We start from the raw sequence: 21796 nt of genomic DNA, 5'->3' as shown, positions 1-21796 counted from the left end.
CTTGCAATATATATATATATATATAAATATATAGGCTATATATATAGGCTATATATATAGGCTATATATATATATATATATATATATTCTTCTATTGTTCAATATTCTCATATAGATTTGCAATATATATATATATATATATATATGTATATATATATGTATATATATATAGGCTTTATATATAGGCTATATATATATATATATATATATATTGGCTATGTATATATATTCTTCTATTGTTCATTGTTCATTAGCACGGACTTCTATTTATCTGACAGCTTTTAGTTATATATATATATATATATATATATATATATAACTAAAAACTGTCAGATAAATAGAAGTCCGTGCTAATGAACAATGCAAGTTTGTCGACGCATCGATATGAGGTCAATATTTTAATTTAGCTCCGACGCCAGTTGTGACATAAAATTGGGAAACCCGCTCGGATTGACGTTTGACGACGGAGTGCTCTATCTTTCCTAGAGCATGAATAATAAATCACAAAACATATGAACTTAACAATGCCGGAAGAGTTTTTCTCATTTTCTTAAACAAATGATGAACTGTCTTCAGGTACAGAAGGTTCAAGTTATCTGGATGGTCAACTGATGAACGCTAAAAGTGTTAAATGCAACACTTAAAGATTGAGGTATACTTAACTCTTTGCCGAGTGCTTTAGGAAGATCCGCCCTTAAAAGTGATAATATTGAAAATAAATTGTGACTTCAAATGCTGTAAAAGAAATTAAAAATAAAACTTACCACAACTGTTCATTACGTACCACAAATTCCTGTTTGAATGTTTTCAAGAATTAAAGTGCGTTTTTAATTATACTTTCTCTTATTTGTTCATCAACAGGGCACTTTTTAAAAATTAAAAAAAAAAAATAGGACTTGTTCATTACATTAATTACCTATCGGTACTTTGTTTTTACTAAAAAGGGGCATTCCTAATTATGAAAAAAAGGAGCTTTTTTTCTCACAAAACTGATTGAATGTGCCTTTGTGCCCCAGACTCCGCCGCCATTTGTGTCAAGGAACAAGACAGACCAATAACATAATTGAATAGAGTTTTGTGTTGCCTAATTGCGTAATAAAACCACCTAGTTATCTTTCAGCTTTTGGTTTTCAAATTAAAGCCCGTTCATGAATATGCATGAGTCTATGTATTAACAGGGAGTTGTTGTATAAACCTGTATAAAACAAACGTATTCTCGCCTTCTAAAGAAGATATTTTAAGTCACATTGTTTCACAATTTCCATTTTTTTTTAATTTATTGTGAACTTAGAAATAATTTAACGTTTTTCATTAGAAATTGAAACATTTATGTCAAGTATCGTCATCCTAAGGTGTTTTATGTTATCAAATGATTATACGATAACAAAATTTATTTTTTAGAAGCGGAATGGAAGCCGCGCTCAGTATATATGCACCATGTATATTATATGTAAACACGTGTATTTAGTGTATGGTTATATTTACATAACCTTACACTTTAAGTGTTACAGCGCGAGCTCTTGATCCTCAGGTTTATTATCTAGCTGAACATTATTGCTTCAGGTGGTGTTACATTTTAAGACATAACCGTCTATAGAGTGATTTACTGGTCGTTTTAACTTCAGTTTAATTGTCGCACTACATCAATATATTCATGAATACTACCGGTAAACAGTTACACAGCAACTTATGTTACCTTCTGTTTATACCTTCTGCTGCCAACCGAAGCAGCAAGTTACATTAAAATGTCACATTTTCATATAAGCTTATAAGATCTCTAGAAGAAAGTTGGAAAGTTCACATGACTACATGCCTTGAATTCATATACCTGAAGTGACACTTTTGGTATTAGAGTGGGTGGACAACTTTGTGCAATATCCGGAAAGAACCTGACATTCACAAAAGCTAATCACCAGAAATTGTTAAGATGTAGGACACCGTAGTGTGAACTTTACCAGTTCAGCGAACCTTGCACTGCAAGCTATCATTCCTTGCATTAAGAATAACAGGTGGTAGTATATGTAAATTGTCAGAAATAATGACTAACATTTAAACAATGCTCTTTTATCTGAACATTGGTTTACCATACAAGTGCAATACCGCACAATATTGGGGTGGGGGATACGTACGTGGCTTTCATGGAGCTCATTACATATCAAAACTACGGCTACATATGTAAGGTAATTTGCAAATCTTACAATATACAATATATATATATATATATATATATATATATATATATATATATATATATATATATATATATATATATATATATATATACTAGTCCATACAGATGTATGACATCACATATTATTGTGCAAGTTTCCATCCAAATAAGATGAATAAATTTCAGTAATGTAAGGAGTTTATATGATGTATGGAATGAGTAAAGAAAATGAAATTAATACAGAGCACGGAATTGATAAACTGCGTGACATATTTGAATCAATATATGCTTCGTTTCAAGAGGCTTTGAATTATATATTGTTTAAAATATCAGACTTCGTAATACCGGTATAAGGTTTTGGTCATAGTGTACGTTCCAACCGTTGTTTTTCTATCCAATAGCTTTTTTTCCAGATACTCCTAGTGTTTCTAAGTTGATGTAATGAGTTGAAGAGGTAATCAATATTATTCAATGGCACTAAAAAGACACAAAGTACAAAAGCTATGTTCCTAGCATTGTTCAGTCTATACCAGCAAACAGCTAATTTACATCATCTTTACTAAAGACGTACTAGTTAGCCAGAATAATGGCATGCACTTAGTTATATGTACAGACACTTCAATTATTATATTATATATAAACCACAAAAAGACCAAAAAAAATTATATCGTGATTCTTAAATCTAACAAAACACAACAGCATTTTTATAATGCACCCCGGTACCCCATGGACCTGCTTCCCTCTATTTTATGGGGTGGGGGTGACATGAAAAGTTCTGCAATTGAATGCTTCTATACAGGCGTTTGTTTAAGTGTTTGCTCATGATATGTTTATGTACAGGGTTTCATCCAGGCGACTAGAATATCACTTTGAGAAGAATAATTAAAGGAAATTAAGTAGAAAAGTTTCATAAAATAGTCCGTTTAAATTTCTCAAGGGTTGACTATATTTTTATTTTGCCCCAGGCTTGATATTTCAGTGCTGCTATGGCTGTAGTGTCAACCGTTCTAACAATAAAGAAGGTCTACGCTTCTGTTTATTACGCATACAAATAAGTGATTAAAATATTCTTGGCAAACACCCACCCGTAGATCTAAGAATGCCAGGGTAAAAACCCCTTAGAGAGTGGGCTATAGGTTATGACAGCGTTAACTAAACGCTTATAGTCAATGTTGCCATCATATACTTAACTCGTATATTCATTAATCATAAATATATATTCATTCATCAACGATTACGTGAGACATTAACTAAGTTTTGGATTTTCCTTTGAAAACCACCACAGGCACACCTTTTGCATGTTAGAAGGTAGGAAAGTGACGAGTTCCGCGAAAAATTGTTGGTCTATTTCCCATATACACCAATTCAATTATACTTCCACATCACACAATACATGATCTAAATATAGCAATGGTGACGTAATGCGAACGTGCGTGAGACCGACAGACTAAAAGAAGGATGACGCAAATATTGTCAAAGAAATCTAAATTCTTTGACACGATTAACCAAAGACAAGTTTTTCTTTTACACAAACAGTGCCCAATACAACGACACTTCCTCTGTTTGTAACTAAAGGACTAAAGGACGTTGTTGTGGATATTTCCCAGGTCTCTTTTTTTTATGTTTTCCCCCTTTACCAATTCTTACCCAAACCGAAAAGTTCATAGGCAGGAATTGTGGCCCCACTTAGTAGTGTTAATCGATACAAGGGGGATACAACGGCCTCTTCCAATTTCTTATCGTCGACAATATAATGTTTTTTACTCAGCGATTTAAGGGGACCTCATTGACGTATTGGTCTGAATTTGTAAGATGATTATTCGTAATATGGTAATTATAAACCAAGAGTTCAAAAGATTATGGCGCAATCTAACATTAGCAAGTTCTCCTGACATTTCGAAGGGATCAGTTTAGTAATAGAATATTTCGTGGAGAATTGGTTGTAGTTTGATATCACGATGGTTATAGGTTGCAGCAAGACTATATGACTTCAAGGTTTTGTATAGATAAATGGGGATTTGTGCTTTTTTTTAAATTTTATAAGTATATGCAAATCCTAAAAAGAGCGAAGGGGAAGAATAAGAAAGGGCAAAAACAAAACATTAAAAGAAGACGGAAGTAATATACATGTACAGATATATTGAAAACATCGAAGCCTTTTGTACAGGAGGCACAAAACAGGATATATGATTAATTGTGAAGCCTTTACACTAATATGAGTTGAATACCATTATGGAAAATGGCGTATAATGTTCACTGATTTGTCTTTTAATATAATAGAAATGATAATAATAAGAACAGGAAAGATGATAGAACTCAAACCACCCTCAGACAGAGGCTAACCTAAAGGGCGGGTGGGGGGGGGGGGCGTATGATTTATAGCACAAGGGGGCAAATCGTCGTCCCAAGTCGTCCCATGCGGCACTCGAGCAAATTTTCTGCGGCCCAGCGAGTAACCATACATAGCGCTATTAATGCGGCCAGCAAATGTTATCCTGTAGCAAGGAAGGACATGAATGAATTTACGATTTGGAGAACATATGGCACCTGTACTTAGGTTAGTATATTTTATCATAACATATGAATATCATGTAGATGTACATGTTTTTTGTATATCCCATAGAATACCATTTTTCCTTTCTGGGGGTGGGGTGGGGGGGGGTCACGGGAGATATATAGCCACATCCTTAAGCTCTTTATCACGGCGCATGGATAGAGGGGCAAACTTTCACTGCTGCCCGCCAAATAAAGTTCGTGTCTATCGCTGTTTTTTTAACATTCAGAAAGTTGTGTTATTATTCTAATTAGGTAATGCATATAGTTTTACCGGCGTGTATGAATGTTTAGAGAACGTATTCGACAAAACATCGTCGTTTCGAGAGTAAAAAAAGGCATGTTTTGAATCACTAAGAATTGCTGCAATCATATCAACAAGATGACCGTTGAATTGTGACCGTTACACTGGTGTTCCATTCCTTTCCTTTCCTTTCCTTTTTTGTCAGCGAAATCGATCGATTCTCAGAGATAGAATAATTATTTATCATGCAGGGAGGTGCCTATATCAGATTCGACTATGATGGATGAAGAAGGGACGACTTCGGAATTGTAGATGGGTATCTGCATATGCTCTTGTCGCCGATAATGTGCAATGTTCTTGATTATCCTATAGGGTGATGGGGAGGTCAAACCCTTTGTCGGATGTGTTTTAAAGAAAACTATACACTACGTTATACCGAATAAAATACACAATGTTCTACGTACTATGACACTTTATGAGTTAGCTTCAACATCAGATAATGCGAACAGAACAACAAGAGTGTGTGAATGATAGGATGTTGTGCTCCTTGGCCGCCAAAGCCAGTGAACCTCGGAAAAAGGAAAATATAAAGAGGATAAAAACCATTAAATTGATAAAATAAAATTAAACATTTGAAAACTTAATGTTCAGTTTGACTATAACATATATACAGTTAATCCGAGAAAACCCGGAAAATACGCGGAAATATGCTGTTAACAACATTTCATCACTGGTCCTCCAAATCACAAATAAAGTGAATTGATATAGATGTATATTCCGTTTACGATTTCTTCACTCACTTTTGAATCACGCGTTTTGTTTAAATCTCTATATCCGTGTATACAACTTGTGAATGAGGGCATTAATTGGAACTATATTTTAGTAATGCATAGTTTAGAGAACACACATTTGATTCTTTATTTCTTACATTATTTCTAACATCTTAAGGCTAAAGTATAAGTTTTAGTCAATGATTTGTCTTCGAAACCAAGATGCTTATGTATCTATCCACGTTACAATAGGATATTAATACAGTTACTCGAGTTATCGAATGTCAAGATAAAAAAAAGCAACTCGTTTTGAAAGTAGTTCCACGATCACTATAAACAAAAAATCTTATTTCCTGAAAAACGAAGCATTCATGCTTTATCAAGTATAATGAGTATACTTCATCATACTTCAACTCTGAAATGAAGATACCATACATTTCAATTTAAAACTATACTTTGCAGCTCGTATTGTTTTGACATTAATTCTATGAATGTTTTACAATCTTCTGAGCCATTCTGACGTCATTCCATTGTCTATATTTGACAAACATATTTTTGTACAGTTTGTATTTCCGTTCGTCGGTACGTTCGTCTTTATGTTTATTTGTCTCTCTTTTTGTATCAGTCTGAGAAATAGTGTGATTAAGTTTCCTCAGAGAGATCAATGGAGAGGTAAAGGATTCTGGACGCGTAAAACCAAAGTACGAATTTTTTTTTTTTTTTTGATCGGTGTATTCTGCTACACAGTTGTCAACATTCAAATCATACCAGATTATACTTCAGTTTATAATATTCTTCGGGATAATCAGAGCATTATATTGCTGGAGGGGGCTGTTATATTATATTGAGACGTGATCGAGAGAAAATGTACTGAAACTCTTAGGTCAAATAGTTAAAAACTAACAAACTTTCTGAAACCTTTCTTGAAGCTCTAAAGTCACGAAAGTGATCTACTAACAAGCTTTACTTAAAACTTTCCTTAGGCAGTTTGTGTATTCTGCGACAATAAGTGTTTCTACTTCAGGAAGCGTAACAATGCAATTTTGAGTCAATCCTCGTGGGTTTTTTCCCTTATTGTTATTTTATGTCTTTAATGTGTTTAGCAAACCAAATTGGCATATGTCAGTTCTTATGACTGCATGGTCTTGTAATCATTTTACGTTACTTTGAAGTTTTTCACATTTTGTATTTCTCCCGTATTTAAATTGATATATATGTGATCACTAATGATCGTCAAATCACACTTTTTGGATTTGTAATATAAAGGTCGGGTTAATACTGTTGTCTGTGTCCAGCTTTGTACCTTAACTGTCCTCTTATAGCTGGAAGGTGCATTTACGGAAATTCAATCAACAATAATGTTTTATGTGCGTTTCATGCCCAACGGACAACAGCTCATCAATCACAATTTAATGAGAGTAAATGTCTTAAAGTACAGAGAATCGAAAGCAATTTGTTTATAAAAAAAAGCACAAAAAAAAGCATAGGGATTAAGTCATAAGATTGGAAACGAAATTTATCTTGATTTGTTGGATATGATTGATAGTAATATAAATAAGTAAGTTTTCGATATTTTTCCGATTGATGTGGTTAGTTCAATTCAAAGTTCTTATTTGGATCATTTAAACTAATTGGAGAATTTTAAAAGATTTTGGGAAAGATAAGTGAAGAGGGCTTACTTTGACTCTGTTTGAACTTTGCCAAAAACTTGCTCATAGTTTTTGAGAAGTTGCACATCTGAAAATACCACAGAGAGGTCTCATCAGAGACTAATCTCAATAGATCAGATTAATCCAGTGGTTGCATATAATGCTAGACCTGTCAACGTTTGGGCTTTGGCGAACCAGTAATCATCAGAAAAAGATTGGAAAGAAAAATATTTGGAGTGAAAAATATTACAGTAGCTTAGGTTCGCACATTGAACATGGTTGTTGTATACTACACAGCATTACCACAATCTATGTGAGTTGTAACTGACTATTCTTAGAACAAGAACAAATACAACTCACAAATACAACAAATACAACTCAAGAACTTATACAACTCACCAGAAATACAGGTCGGGTTCAATCAGTGACAAATCCGAGTATTACCCTCACATATCGAGACGTCCTCAGAAAAAAAAACACAGAAACTAAAGAACAAACATAAACTAGATCAGGTTCATCCACTGAAGATGGCTAAAAAACAACAAATAATGTTCAGTTCATGTTGTTACCATATATACTGTCTCACTCTCTAGAGTAACCTAAACTGAGTTTTACTTCCCTAATATCGATCTCAACAAATGTCGTTGCGGGATCGACTATGACGTTATTGATTCTCGTTTCTATCCTGTATCTTATTTCGTTGACCGGCTTTCCCCCTTCTTCCTTATATCTGCCGTTTCTTTTTTTTTTAATGCCTCTCTGCCGTCTCCTTTTTGTTTGGCAGAAAATAACCTCTTCTGCATGGCTGCTGTATTATATGTTGTCTTTAGTTCGTTACTCCTTCTCGCCTTGCACACATTTCACGATTTCCGCCAGTATGCAACACAAAAAAAAGAACCCTGGATTTCAAAAAGCAAAAAAAAAAACAGGTCCTGGGGAGTTCTACATATCAATTAGTAACATAGCCCCTGGGGAATTAACTGTGGCATAAACATCGTTCCTATAGGGACACTTTTAGACTCTGATAACGGGCACATTACATTTAAGAATAAAGTGGCCTGAAGATAAAAGCTTTGCATTAGAAAAGAATCAATTTAGATCACATGTAAAAATCTGGAAGACGTTATGATCCTTTCGTCTAGGTATTAACTCTCAAATATATAATCCAATGCCTTTGATACTTTCTTGGAAGTCAAGTGCGCTTTAGATTACACAGTTCATCTACTGTTCGGTGATATAGATGCGCAGACGCTAACTGCGCAACTGGATTGTCATACACTAACCGTGTGTGAGTGAGTATTTGTGTGTTCGACTGTATATACGCTATGCATAAATGCACGGACTTTAAAAGACAGCTTCATAAAGAAATATGACATTTTGGCTGTTCTAGATTAGAATGTGGAACACTATGCACTCAAGATATGGAATATTGTAGGTTAGCTCATTAGCTCATACAGAACTTACAAGAAATAAGCTATGTGATGATGCCTATGTATGTAAACCATCAAATTCAAGCAGAATACAATAGAATATTAAAGAAATAACACGGATTAATAATATAAACCATCACCATCATCGCCATCGTAATCATCAGCAGCAACCACAACATTGTTAAATGTTAATTTTGTTTGTGAATTTTACACAATTGTGGGGAAAAAAATTATATACAAAAATCTTTAAGAATGACAATGGTCACATTTGTTATGTGATTAACTCGATACTGTTTCATCTTTGCACATATGTATATTCCTTAGCAACGTTCAAAACTAGATTGAATTCTCTTTTATCTTGCAGTTGTTGTCAAGAAAACATAAAACTCTTCGTTTGTTCATTCCTCTTCTGACATTTTTTAACATGTTTCCCCAGGGACGGTTTCAAGTAGTAATGATAATTCAATTCAATCTCTGTAAAGTGGTTTATTTAATAACAAAACAAAGTAAGGCTAGGTAATCATAAAAGAAGGAAGGATGCGTTGCTAACCTAAGAGTTTGATCAATTCACCGACTTAATTAGACTGCAATGATATTTAACTACAGTTAAGGGACTCTTAAAGTGCCATACAGGAAATGTCAATGAGTCATTCTACCTCATGTTTTGTATCCAAAGCAAAATCTAATTAAAGGAAACTTGACTGTCTTTGCTGAACTTGCTAACAATGGCAACTTATAATCAAGATGTAGAAAACGTATATGGTATAAAGATGTTCTATAATTTAATATCTTTAATTACAAGAAAGTTACATTACGCAATACATGATAAGTCAACATTTTTAATTATAGGAGACAGTATCAGATGACTTGATTCTAAATTTTATAGGATATTGTCGACATTTAATAATATAAAGTTGATAAAATTATAATATTGTTTTACAATTCAACTTCTTACCAGAGTATATATACCAGGTGAATTGATTCCAATATTATATGATATTGTCAAACAGTTTATATCAGAATGAAAAAAAAATATGTATTTCAATGAGTCTTTATCAAAATATCTGTAAGACGCAAGACAAATGAATAATTTAAGACTTATCGCGATATCAGTTTTGAAAATTGAATGATTGTGACGTGTGTGATCGAAGGGTACAGACACAACTAGGAAATTTAACAGAACTTTATAAGTGTACGGTATAAAATGCTGGTGAGAGAAGCATTCAAACAGCTACCAAAGTTAAGGACAACCCGATGCGATGCTAGAAATTTACTTTTGAAATATACCCTAGGCTGAACAAGGTCCTATAAGTTAGCATTGAGAAATGTCATTGACGAAGGGGTATAAAACAGGGAGAAATTGAAGATTTATTTGGACAAGAAATTCTTTAAAGAATGACTAGATGTGCATGGGGGGGGGGGGGAGTAATAAACCGTCGAGACGGCTAGTAAAATACTCATTACAATTAACTTGCGGAAATGAATGCCCCTTATAGGAGGGGAAAAAAGGGGTCACTGAAATGTTTGCGAGATGAAACCAATAAAAACGACGTTATTTATTATTTTCAGTATACGCGGTGATGTATTAGTAACCTTCTGAAATACAGGAAGGTTTACCGTACATCGATGATCAAGGATGGGCATACCACCGCTTTAAAAATGGTAAATTAATGTAATAAATAATGATATTTATGCTGAAGCACATTGAAGCGCTTTAAATGAAGACAACATTGACCAGTAAAATATAGTTAAGATTCTAGATATATCATATTTCAACATTACTATTGTTAGGAACATTTAGCTTTTTATTTTATTTTTATTTTATTTTGAACTTTAAGCTTAATACATAGCACTATGTTTGTTATACGTTGAGTTTCAATAACATGTAGTTTTACATAATTGATTCAGACACAATTTGATTTATGGAAATGGTCAAAAAAAAGAAAAAAAGAGTTGTTATATGAAGCGATTTACTACAAGGTTATTTCAACACTTAAAAAAGATTTTCTGTAAACCGGTAACATTTAACGACCGTATATAACCAGAGGATCGCAATAAATGATAATTAACTATCTATTCAAACGATATCCTACTTTCTTTTCATGATTATAATATATATAAAAAAATTACTGCATTGATATGTCATAATTAGTTATAACTAACTCATTTTTGCCCCTGTTTTACCAAAAAATTTCATGCATTTTCTGTAATGTTTACGCTGCGTTCGAAATGTCCTTGTCGGTTGTATGATTTCAGAAAGTGCCTCAAAGATTTATTTTTTTAACATTACAAATCAAGAAGTTAAAACCAACACGAACTTCATTTTCAGTTGTTAAAACGTGCATCAAAACGTGCATCAAAACGTGATCCGAGATTTTTAGCTCACATGGATCTGTAGATATATATGTGACCCAATTCTTGGTTCGTATCATGAAAGCCACGAAATATTAGCACATTGTTAAAACATTCGACAAGACTTAAGCGTTTTAAAGCCTTTCAGTTTCAAAATTATATTAAGCTTTAAAAATATAACTTGAAAGAAGAACATAATCTTGACAAGGACAGGATTAACTAGTTGAGGACATCAAGAAGTAGATCACATTTATGATAATTCAGGTTTAGACAATTCAGTTTATTAATTTTTTGCATGTTATTTCTTGCTATTTGTGATTCTTTGTACTTCAAGCAATAGACCCCATTGTGATTCGTAAGTCATCCACGGGGTAATGATAGCCGTGGGCATATAATATATATGTTTACGAAAAGATTCTCATGTTTACGCATTTTGTTCTTTTTAGTCAATAATGAATCCCCCCCCCCCCCCCGAGTGTCTTTTTGAAATCTTTAAAGGAGAAGTCCATTGTATTTTATTTTGTTTAAGACTAGTGTATGAAGAACATACACTAAGTATCCTGCAGTTTGAATGCAGCTCCTAAACTGGATTTGCGAGATACTCATACTTTGTCATAGTTTGTAACATATAACTGAACTTAAGGCAAACAGGTGTGATGTCATAGTTGCACACTGAGAGTAAAATGTCTTTTGTTTCTTCTTCTTCTTCTTTTCTTACTTTATTGTTTTCAGCTAGATTTGGATATGGTTCCAACCTCGCATTTTAGGGATGTTAAGTTAAAAACGTACCAAATGTCCAATATGTTAATGCGACCCAGGTATGACGAAGTCAATTGGGATGTGGATTTAAAAAAACACACAAAGAATTGACAGTGTGCATCTATGACATCATATTCGGTTCCTTCAAGTTCAAAAATTCAGTGGAACAAGATGAGTCGACTTAGAATGTTTTGAAAACGATACAAAAGAATTGAATCATGCAGCTTTCTCCCGGATGCATAGAATTGGCTATATTACACTTTCATTAGCAAACAATTAATATTCCTCTGGACATACCTTTTAATATTTTTAAAACATAATTTCAATATGATCGTTATGTATACACTGTTCGTTTATATAATGTTAGTATCAACATTTGTATCAGGGCATAATCTGGCATGTTCACCAACACGTTTCGCAGAATTCATGTTATATATAAGCGGGTATTTGTCTACAAAGCATCAGTCATAACTTGAATTCTGCGAAACGTATTCGTGGACATATATATATAGGGCTATAATGTGTTGATAATCTTTTAAAGTTCACATTATTTTCCTTTCATTTCGTAGTAAGGTTAACACTGATCAATTGTTAGGCCCGGATACAACGCTCTAATGTAGTACCGAGTAGTGTTCGTAAACTAAATGGATCGTTGCGCCGAGAGAGGAACGAATCTAAGTACAAATTGCTCACGTCAACACTCAATGTGGAACCTAATTAAATGATGATATTTAAAACGAAGATTTCTTTGCAATGGAAAACTAGGCCACCAATCTAATTTGTTTTGAATTAACACGTTTTGAGAAACATTGTGGTATTCGTGACGGTATAATACCGTTATAAAAATTTCTCAATTTACTGTGGCAATGTTGATGACAATCTCCCTATATATGTAATGTGAGCAACAGTATAACAAAGAACAAAAATTTGGCCGCGTTGAAACGATTTTACAACAGTAACGAATATTATGTGTGTATCATGAATGGGAGAAGAGGCTGACGTGAAAAGTAAAATAATTATAACTGTCGTCTGCTTAATTACTGTCCCATATACTTCGTGATAATCCCAAGATTAAGTATATTTTCTTCTATTGGGGATTTAGAATTTACAAAGATAACGGATTTGTTACAACAACAATAGTAACAGTAGCTAACAACAGTAACACCGGGTTTTATCATCAATTAGTGCGATATAACAGCCGTTAATGTTTTTTTTTTCATCTTTAATGACGTAGCTTCACTTTCTACATTCGTAGAAGGAATGTTTGAAGATAATATACGTCTCTATATTGATCACTAAATTCGTTAAAATTAGTATCCTTGTAATTAATCCACACATGGATTTTTTTTTTTGTGTAATCAAACTCTGACATGAATCATCCTAAAATTGTATTTACAATTTACAATTTTCAATATAAGTTTGGTTCATAGCATTAGTCAAGCCTTCTAATTATTCTCTAATGAATTAATGACATATAAAGGAATTTGCAAAATCTCTCAGAAATATCAACACATTTTTTTTTTCTTATCAAAACATTTCCAAATCAACAAACCAATTATGATACCCTGATATGTTCTATAATAAGTGAATGTCCTGATCGTGTTATTAATTACCAGTCAGTTATCAATATTAAATACCGGATAAAACAAGATTCTTTACATAGATTGTGTGGCATATTATACATTTAGTAAGTAGACACCCAGCATGTATGGGGGTATATAGCATAAACTGTTAGAATTGATAGTCATTCTTAATTATCTTGCGATAATGCTAAATTGATATATCCAACGTAGATATATAGCGGTTACTATGACGATAATGTTTAAGCTTAATATTTAGTTCTATAGAGTATGTACTGACTAGATAGCAGCATATTTATAAATATACGACTCATGCGCATTGCATCATCCTACACCATTATTCAATTTGGAGTATATTGACATGTTCACACTACAAAAAGTCCTGGTGATAACTGTTGAGTTGAGGTGAGGTGCAATGGATTATACGCGTGAATTATCGGAGTAACGGATAACTTGGAGGTGGGGTGGGGTTGCGAAGGGGGTGAGGATGATATGGGGCCCATAAAGCGAGCGAATCGAGCAATTATGAGATCGAACCAGCGCAATGTTATTCGGTTCCAAAATAACACTTGATTATAATAACTCTGTCACTTCTTAACGCAATGTGCTCTCTGCGCCATTTTGTATCATGCTATAGGGAAGGCTCCGAGGCGGCCATGGGTTTCGAACCATTACAGCCCGTCAATGCCTCGGATGTTGAGGTATACATAATGTTGTGACATAGCAGCAACAGAGATTAATGCAAACTTCAACAGTAGAAAAAATATAGTATGATTTCTTCTTTAAAAAAGGAAGATTTCTGTATAAGTCTAAACGACATCAAAACAATTATAGATGGTCTTCATGCTTATGTTTGTTAGAAATAAATCGTTTTTATTTTCTAAGAAATGGATATAGAGGGGGTTTGTTAATTTGAAACCTTTCAGACCTTTGAAACCTTTTGATCAGTTTCAACTTGACAACCGATCCATTTTTAAGCTAATTTAAAGTATTCTGCTTCACTTTTTTTCTTTCTTTTTTTTGTCTCTTAATTTGCACAAAATTGCTTTAAAGAAAAATAGAGAGCTTACGCAGAGAAATAAAACAGAGCTCGTGTGAATGATTATCTTGTTTACCTCAATTTGTTAGATCTAATTGTGATCACGCGGACAGTTTAAAGTATCTACCGGGGGTGGGGGAGGGGGAGGTGACAATTTCTTGTTATTCTAGTTGAACTGCAAGCCAGAATTTGTCATTTATTGGCAAATAATTACACAGCAAATGAAAGAAAAGGGTAAAAAACAAACTTACGTTTGTCCACACTTGTCAAAACTTGTCCTACTTCTTTTATGAGAGATAATGGCACTCTCCATTATAGAATTTTTCTTACTCGATGCGGGTGGTAAAGTTGAAAGAAATTGCTGACCCAGATTTATAGAAAAGCCACAACTGGCTATAACTAAAGATAATAAGACTCATTAAACAATGATTATGAAGTACAAATTCAATGTCGGAGCTTTCGAATCAGCGTTAATTTTAGTTCTTAGTTTGACTGTGCCTTTCATATCGCTTATATTTAGTTCGAACATCGTACAGTCTTTTTGTTGTTATATTATACTACAGAAGATTCATCTGTAGCGCCCTCTCCCTCCCCATGCCCAGCCCAGCCCAGCCCAGCCCAGCCCAGCCCAGCCCAGCCCACCCCAGTCAGTCAATGCAGTACTGACGCCGTCAACACTGTTATCAATAACATATAATCATGGAAGTGTCGCTCGATGATATTAACATAACCATCATAAAAGAGAATATCAAATTTACGAGCATCGTAATTTATGAAGGACCTCTTTCTTCAAACAAGGAGCTCGTAAATCTGCAGATCCTTACCTCCCTACGCTTTTATTGATAAGAAATTTATACAGTTTAGAAAGACCTGATTCCTGCAGTGTGCTTTAAATGCCAAAGATGCCAAGGATATTCGCATACGTACAATAAGTAGACGCAATTAGCGAACTAAGCGTTCCCGTTCTTATTGACCTCAAGAAATATCATCATTTGTCGTCAACATAAGGTAAAGCTGTAATGAAAATTCCGTCACAGTAATTAAATTCTCATATTTGGCACTGTTAATGTTGGTAGAGATTTATAGTTCATATCACTATACTTCTCTACTACTGCGGCTCAAATTGATAGGTTCAGTTCTTTTGTACCCCGGCATAGTTAAAGATTTCTTCTTCTTGTTTTACTTGCTCTATTTGCGTTTGATAACCAATCTATAAACGAAATATATTTAATATCAAAATCAAATTAAAGAAAGTACTTTGACTTTTGTAATAAACAGTAAACGTGAAGTAATTAAGTTTATTTGGTGGATGTTAACATTGCTTCAAGCTATAAATATTTGTATACACACATATACACACGCACATACACACACACACACATATATATATATATATATATAACTATATATAACTATATATAACTATATACATATATATATATATATATGTATATATATATATATATATATATATATATATATATATATATATTTGCAGATACCGGTTTGCTTTTGCAGTACATATGTTTATATACTACTCGATATTTCTCGGGTGTCTTGCCGTTATGTAGCAAAAGCAGGTTTTAGCTTCCGGCGAATTTAGTTTTGCTTCCAGTCGTTTACAGTTGTGATCAAAGTCGCGGATATGAAATTATCGATGAAGCCTGCGAGTTGCGCTCATAAATTGTCATGCCTGGAGGGTGATCATGCCCGACCTAAATTGTGATCAAAATATCCCTCCGGCTTGCTCCCTTACAGAAGGACGGTAATTAAAAATGCAAATGCAGCGTGGTTAAAGTTTAAAAAATGAAAGCGAGACCAGATATCCTGATCCAGGATCAACAGGATCAACATCACTGAATGCATAAATGCCTATGTTACGATGGTAGTGTGATTGAGCTTTACATACTTAAGCTTTGTAAACCGAGATTTATTTGCCTTTCTCTGTGATCAGAATTAAGAGCGCCTCCATGTACTCAAATAATACCTATAGCAAGTTGAAACAAAATTGAAATTAAAAATATGTACAAAAACATTCAATCTCAATTAGTAGCTATGTTGCTCCGGAATGAATGACACGTCCTGTCACATTAATCATAGTTAGTTATATACTTACATTAGATTCCTTAAATTTGGTAGTAAAAATATCATGGATGTATCTCTTGAAGAAAATCATCAACATGCGATAGGTTTATTTCTACGACTATAGTTATAAAGTGTCGTCACATATTAATTCTTTGTTCTTCTTTTATTAACATTTTGTAAATTTTCGATCGGTGTTATCCGAAAATAACATTAATTAAGCAAAAAACAAAGTTTCCAAGAGCTGCTTCCACGTGTTAACGATGTCGTACATAACAATAATAATTAGGTAGAAAAAAAAACATCTAGGAAAAAGTGACAATATTATTATTATTATTACTCTTGTTGTTTTTACTATTATTTTTTTATGATTATTTTATGATATTTTTTTTATGATAATTGAATCAACAAATGAATCAACGCCCTCATTATCTTCCAATCGACACACCCTTTAAGGTATCCGAAACAAACAAAAACTATAGTCAGCTATCTTATCGTTATGGCCTCGATCTTACCACAAAGAAAGGGTCAGCTTTGCTGCAGCTATAAGAATTACTATATTTCAATCAAGAAACTGGCAGCTTTAATATCTTTCTCTCTTTCTGCCTTCTTTTAATTTTGTCCCTCCTTGAAACAATTGAAGGTAAACCGTTTTAATAAAATAATTTCTTTTATGCTTCAATTTAAAGGTCATTGCGTTCAACTGTAATGAAGGTTTGATTTTGTTATTCTTAATTAAACAAATATTTAATGAAAAGCTGCCCCTCTTTTTGAGACAAATATATTTAACAACCTTCGCTTTATATCTATTTCTCCTTCTCTGTTGAATTTGTAACGTACGTGTTGTCATGGTAACAGCTTAGTTCAATGACAAAACGTGTGACTTTCTATTTTCAGTCTCCTCCTCTGAAAAACAAAAATAATCGAAGGGAAAAAAATAATTTGGCAGAGAATGAATTGGACGTTAATAATAAATTGTCTTTCATGGTCATTAAGAGGATGATTAAACCCGATGAGTTATTTCAAAGATCAAAGTTTTCTCTATTAAATGTGCATAACAGCTTGCATTAAGTAGCCTTTACTCTCCGACAGGAGTTAATTTTACAGCATATATAGGAGTTTATTGACGAAATATGGACAAAATAAGTTTTTTTCACTGTTCTAATTTATCAAGTAATAAATTGAATAATTTCTTTTCGAATCCTTGGAAAAGATACATCTTTCAACCAGTTCGCTCAAAGTAAAAACCAGAATCGTTGACAAATATTTCCAGTCTTGAGAAATAAAACGCAAAATATATCAATTTTTAGGTGCAGAAACATCGTAGGGCAGTAGGGCACGTGACTTTTGGATTAAGGGTTCCAACCACAAAGTTACCTCAAAACTGTCGAAGTAAATGGATCCGCTATACATTTCCGACCACACATTCCAGTTATTAGGTGTTTTCCAACAAAAGGTATTTTGTATTTACTTCTTTTTTTATATTTTTTATCTCCTAGCTCTCCAGGAATTGGGCACGTTATCACATAATTTGTTTTGTCATAAAAATGACACTTTCTAAACAACAAAAACCTTATTCTACAAAAATTGAAAAGGGGTATACCCTTTGTTACCAAAAAGAGCAACTGTGGTTTATGAAAGAAGACACTTTTTTAGGGAGTTTTCCCCACAAAACTAGACTGGGCATCTGTCCCCCTGGTCCCCCTAATACACTCTTAAAACACCTGGGTCATATTCATGACCCAAACGCAGGGTCGATGGTCTTATAACCCAATTTGGGTTGTACCATACACTAAGCTGACCTAATGCTAAGTCCGAAATTGACTTTCAACAATGAGTCAAAATAATATTGCACTATGATTGGTCAACATTATAGGAATATGAGTGCATCATTTCAGATCAGCCAATTAACGAACACACATTGACCGTCTGATAATATTGGCCCTGCGCGCGCGCCATAGACAACTTGGCTGTAGGACAAGTTTGCTGACAGAGCGAACATGATCAGAAGCACAGATGGATTCGTTTGTGAAAGATAAATTAGAAGAATGGGGCTTGATGGAATGGGCTTATTCATTCCAAGGTATGGTATCATGTGCAAATATCTTTTTTATATGTAATTAAATTTCAAGAAGTGCTGACGTAGCATACGAAGACATAACGTAAGGCTAAGTCGGTGACTGAATTCGTAGTCGTACTAGCCTACGGCCTAACGTTAAGCCATAACATAGGCTAGGCCTAACGTAGGCATGGCCTGTAAACATTACACTATCTGGTTAGGCTAAGTAGTTTCTTTAAAATATTGAGATTATGTATATATGTACGAAACCTCTACTAGGCTTTAGTATCCGGTATACAAATCCACAATCCTGATATGAATATTAGGCCCCTAATGGTTGAAATTGTAAAATATGGAGCTAATTTACAGAAAGTTCTGTCCAAGTTGTTAAACGGACCCGTTTAGCCTAGTCGCTGCCAGTTAGCCTACGTACAAAAAATGCAAAGTTTTCGATAGGACTAAGAAGTAAGATGTCAATATATCCTATAGGGCCTAGGCCTATTACTACCGTTAGGATCGCCCGTGGATAGACCCATGGACTTGCACGGAGACCAAACATTATTCCATATTCTTACATTTGCCGAACTGTATATTTAAAATAAATATGACGATGCACAAAGTTCTGCATAAGTAAGCATTGTTGACGATGCATAATTAAGCATTGTTGTGCCAAGTTTGCTGAGTAAATATGATTAGGCCCCTAGGCTAGGCCTATTTGCGATCATGAGGATGACGGCTAGATTTGGACAGGCTAATGGGGTTTTTATTTATCATATTTAATTATCATACAAAATAACATTTAGGCCTAGCCTAGAATGTTATAGGCCTATGCTAGGTCTATTTGGTCAAGATGTGAAAAAACAGCCTGTTTTGCATATATTATGGTTAAAAATAAGTAGGCCTAGCAGATCTTATTTGTTCATATTGCTTTTTGAGCACGTTGTTATACGGTAATATTGGAACGTATTGTTAGGTAGCCTAGGTGTATATGCAGTATTCGGGCACCTTATGATACCCTACGATAAATACTTGTATATAAATTCTACAAATTAAGTATGTACAGTTAAGCAGGGGCGGGGGGGGGGGTGTTGTAACAAGTACTGTAAGTAGCACGGGGTGCCTGTAACTTTGCACTTTTCAGCTAAATTGCTTCAACATTCATTGAAAATATTCAGATTATGATGCCAGCACCAGACAAACCTCAATCTATATAGGGCCTGGCATAATCGTCAGGGTTCGAAATATGTGGTAGTTCAGTAGGCTGTAGCAGAGTGTAGCCCTAGACAACCAAATATACGTTGGACTACCACAACTGTCAGAACACTTAGTAGCAGTAGTCCGATGGGCTACCAAAATTTCCCAATTTGAAAGCTTTTATCTGTGATAAGTTGTTTTCACCCACACTAACAATGTGTAAATCTTTTCCATAGCAATACTGTATATTGTATATACCTTTTATCATCATTGTGTAAAAAATTATACAGGAAAAAATCTTCACAGTCCAAGTCTGGGCACAAAAAAATGCTTTCTGTGCAGATTTGTCACATATTTCATCCTTTTTCAGATTAATCTTGACTTTGAAGTCATCAAGCCAAAGTTTGGGGACAAATTGTTCCTGTTATGGACACCTGCACTCGCTAGGAACCTACTGCATTATGCTGACAAGCAAAATGGTTGGTCTTGACACCTGGGGATTGATCAAGACAGCAGTCAACTATCAGGTAACTAAGGTGCAATAACTTAACCCAGGTAAAATGCATGTGAACTGTTTTCATGTGACACTGCCAGTGATGTGTCACTGGGCCCCGGCTGAGCTTCAACTCAGTCAGGGGAAATAATGAAAATGGTGTGTATTTGGAGGAGGGGGTCAGTCAGGGGATTAAGGTGGCCAGTCAGATAACAGAATAGTGTCAAGTATTATGCTTGATTGCCATGTGTCAGTACACAGTGTCTTAGGTCTGGCATGGGCACAACCCTGCACATTCAACATAGATGACATCGGATTTGTTATAAGCTACAAATGTTTTCTATTCTCGCATCAGAATTCTGGTAATATTGTCTTGCTTCATCGACGAACATTCATTGGCCTGGCATCCACCCAACTTTGGATCACAATCAGAGATGCTGTTGAGAAATTGGTGGATTTGTAGAGCCGTCAGAGATCCTATCCACACTATATAATGCATAATGTTCCACTGAAAGCCTTTTTGTAACTGATATATCATCATATATTACCACAAATGTGTTAGCTTATAACACAGGCATAATCAGTGACTCTATGAGTGTTAAGTCTGTGAATCTTTCCCCAAGGTTCTTATTTTCCCTCTTTACAGATGATGAAGTATGCAACATTGCACTGCAGTGCATTCCATGCATCTTACTAATTGGCAAAGGAAAACGGGCTACAATTGAAGATGCCCTAACTTCATTTGTGGATTTGCAAAAGGTGAGCTGAAAGCTAAATTTGAAGTAGAAAAATTCCTTTTATCAGATCATCGTCGGTTACAGGTTCATCTAGGAAAATTGACAGACGATACAATTATGGATGAAACAGGCAAAGAGCTTGCCTTCTGTTCTCGAGCAGTGTACATCGATTGGTGAGACAAGACATTCATCAATTACAATCCCACCCTGCTCCTAGAACCACCATTTTATGTTCCCATCTGAAAGACATGAACGATGCATTCAGCCACTTTCCCAAGGGGAATGGTGGAAGGGGACTATCAAAGCATCGGTCACTAATGCTCTGCAGCTGTACCAATCAAATGCCCGAAGAACCTCACCACCCCCAGAAATTGTGAAAACATTACCCACTAGCAAGTTCTCACACAGACAACTGCACCAGGTTGCATTGTACAAACCCTAAACCAAATTCATTACAGGTAGAGTTGTAACAATGATTCCTCAGTCCAGTATACACATGATATATGAATACATGTATATAAATGTGAATGCAGAATATGTTGAGTGTGCAGTGGAAGAGTGTACAATCTAATTCACACCGATCGGATAGGACATTGCGGTATTCCAGGCAGTATGCTGGGATAGTATAATTGTCTTGTTAACTTTTGAACACTGTGTTCATCCAAAATCAATTGTCCAGGGTTCC

The 21796-nt window shown here is 34.4% G+C and overlaps 2 protein-coding genes across 7 annotated transcripts in view; one reads left to right on the top strand and one right to left on the bottom strand.

Moving 5' to 3' along the window:
* The window catches only part of LOC139979494 (somatostatin receptor type 5-like), a 93175-nt gene that overhangs the window by 18530 nt on the left and 52849 nt on the right, over positions 1-21796 (bottom strand). For 3 of the 6 annotated variants that reach the window (XR_011797181.1, XR_011797182.1, XR_011797180.1), the window contains exon 3: positions 4680-8285. The exons of the other annotated variants lie outside the window; for them this stretch is intronic. The gene's annotated coding sequence lies outside the window, so the exon portion shown is untranslated. Of the gene's footprint in view, positions 1-4679; positions 8286-21796 lie in introns of those variants that run through there. 6 annotated transcript variants of the gene reach the window in all.
* LOC139979493 (protein FAM114A2-like) overlaps positions 1-21796 on the top strand; it is a 314900-nt gene that overhangs the window by 258703 nt on the left and 34401 nt on the right. The window lies entirely within an intron of this gene.

This window comes from Apostichopus japonicus, chromosome 14, assembly GCF_037975245.1.
Source record: "Apostichopus japonicus isolate 1M-3 chromosome 14, ASM3797524v1, whole genome shotgun sequence".
NCBI classification, from domain to species: Eukaryota; Metazoa; Echinodermata; class Holothuroidea; order Aspidochirotida; family Stichopodidae; genus Apostichopus; species Apostichopus japonicus.
The sequence above is the reverse complement of the archived record's forward strand: the minus strand, read 5'-3'. Positions and strand labels throughout refer to the sequence as shown.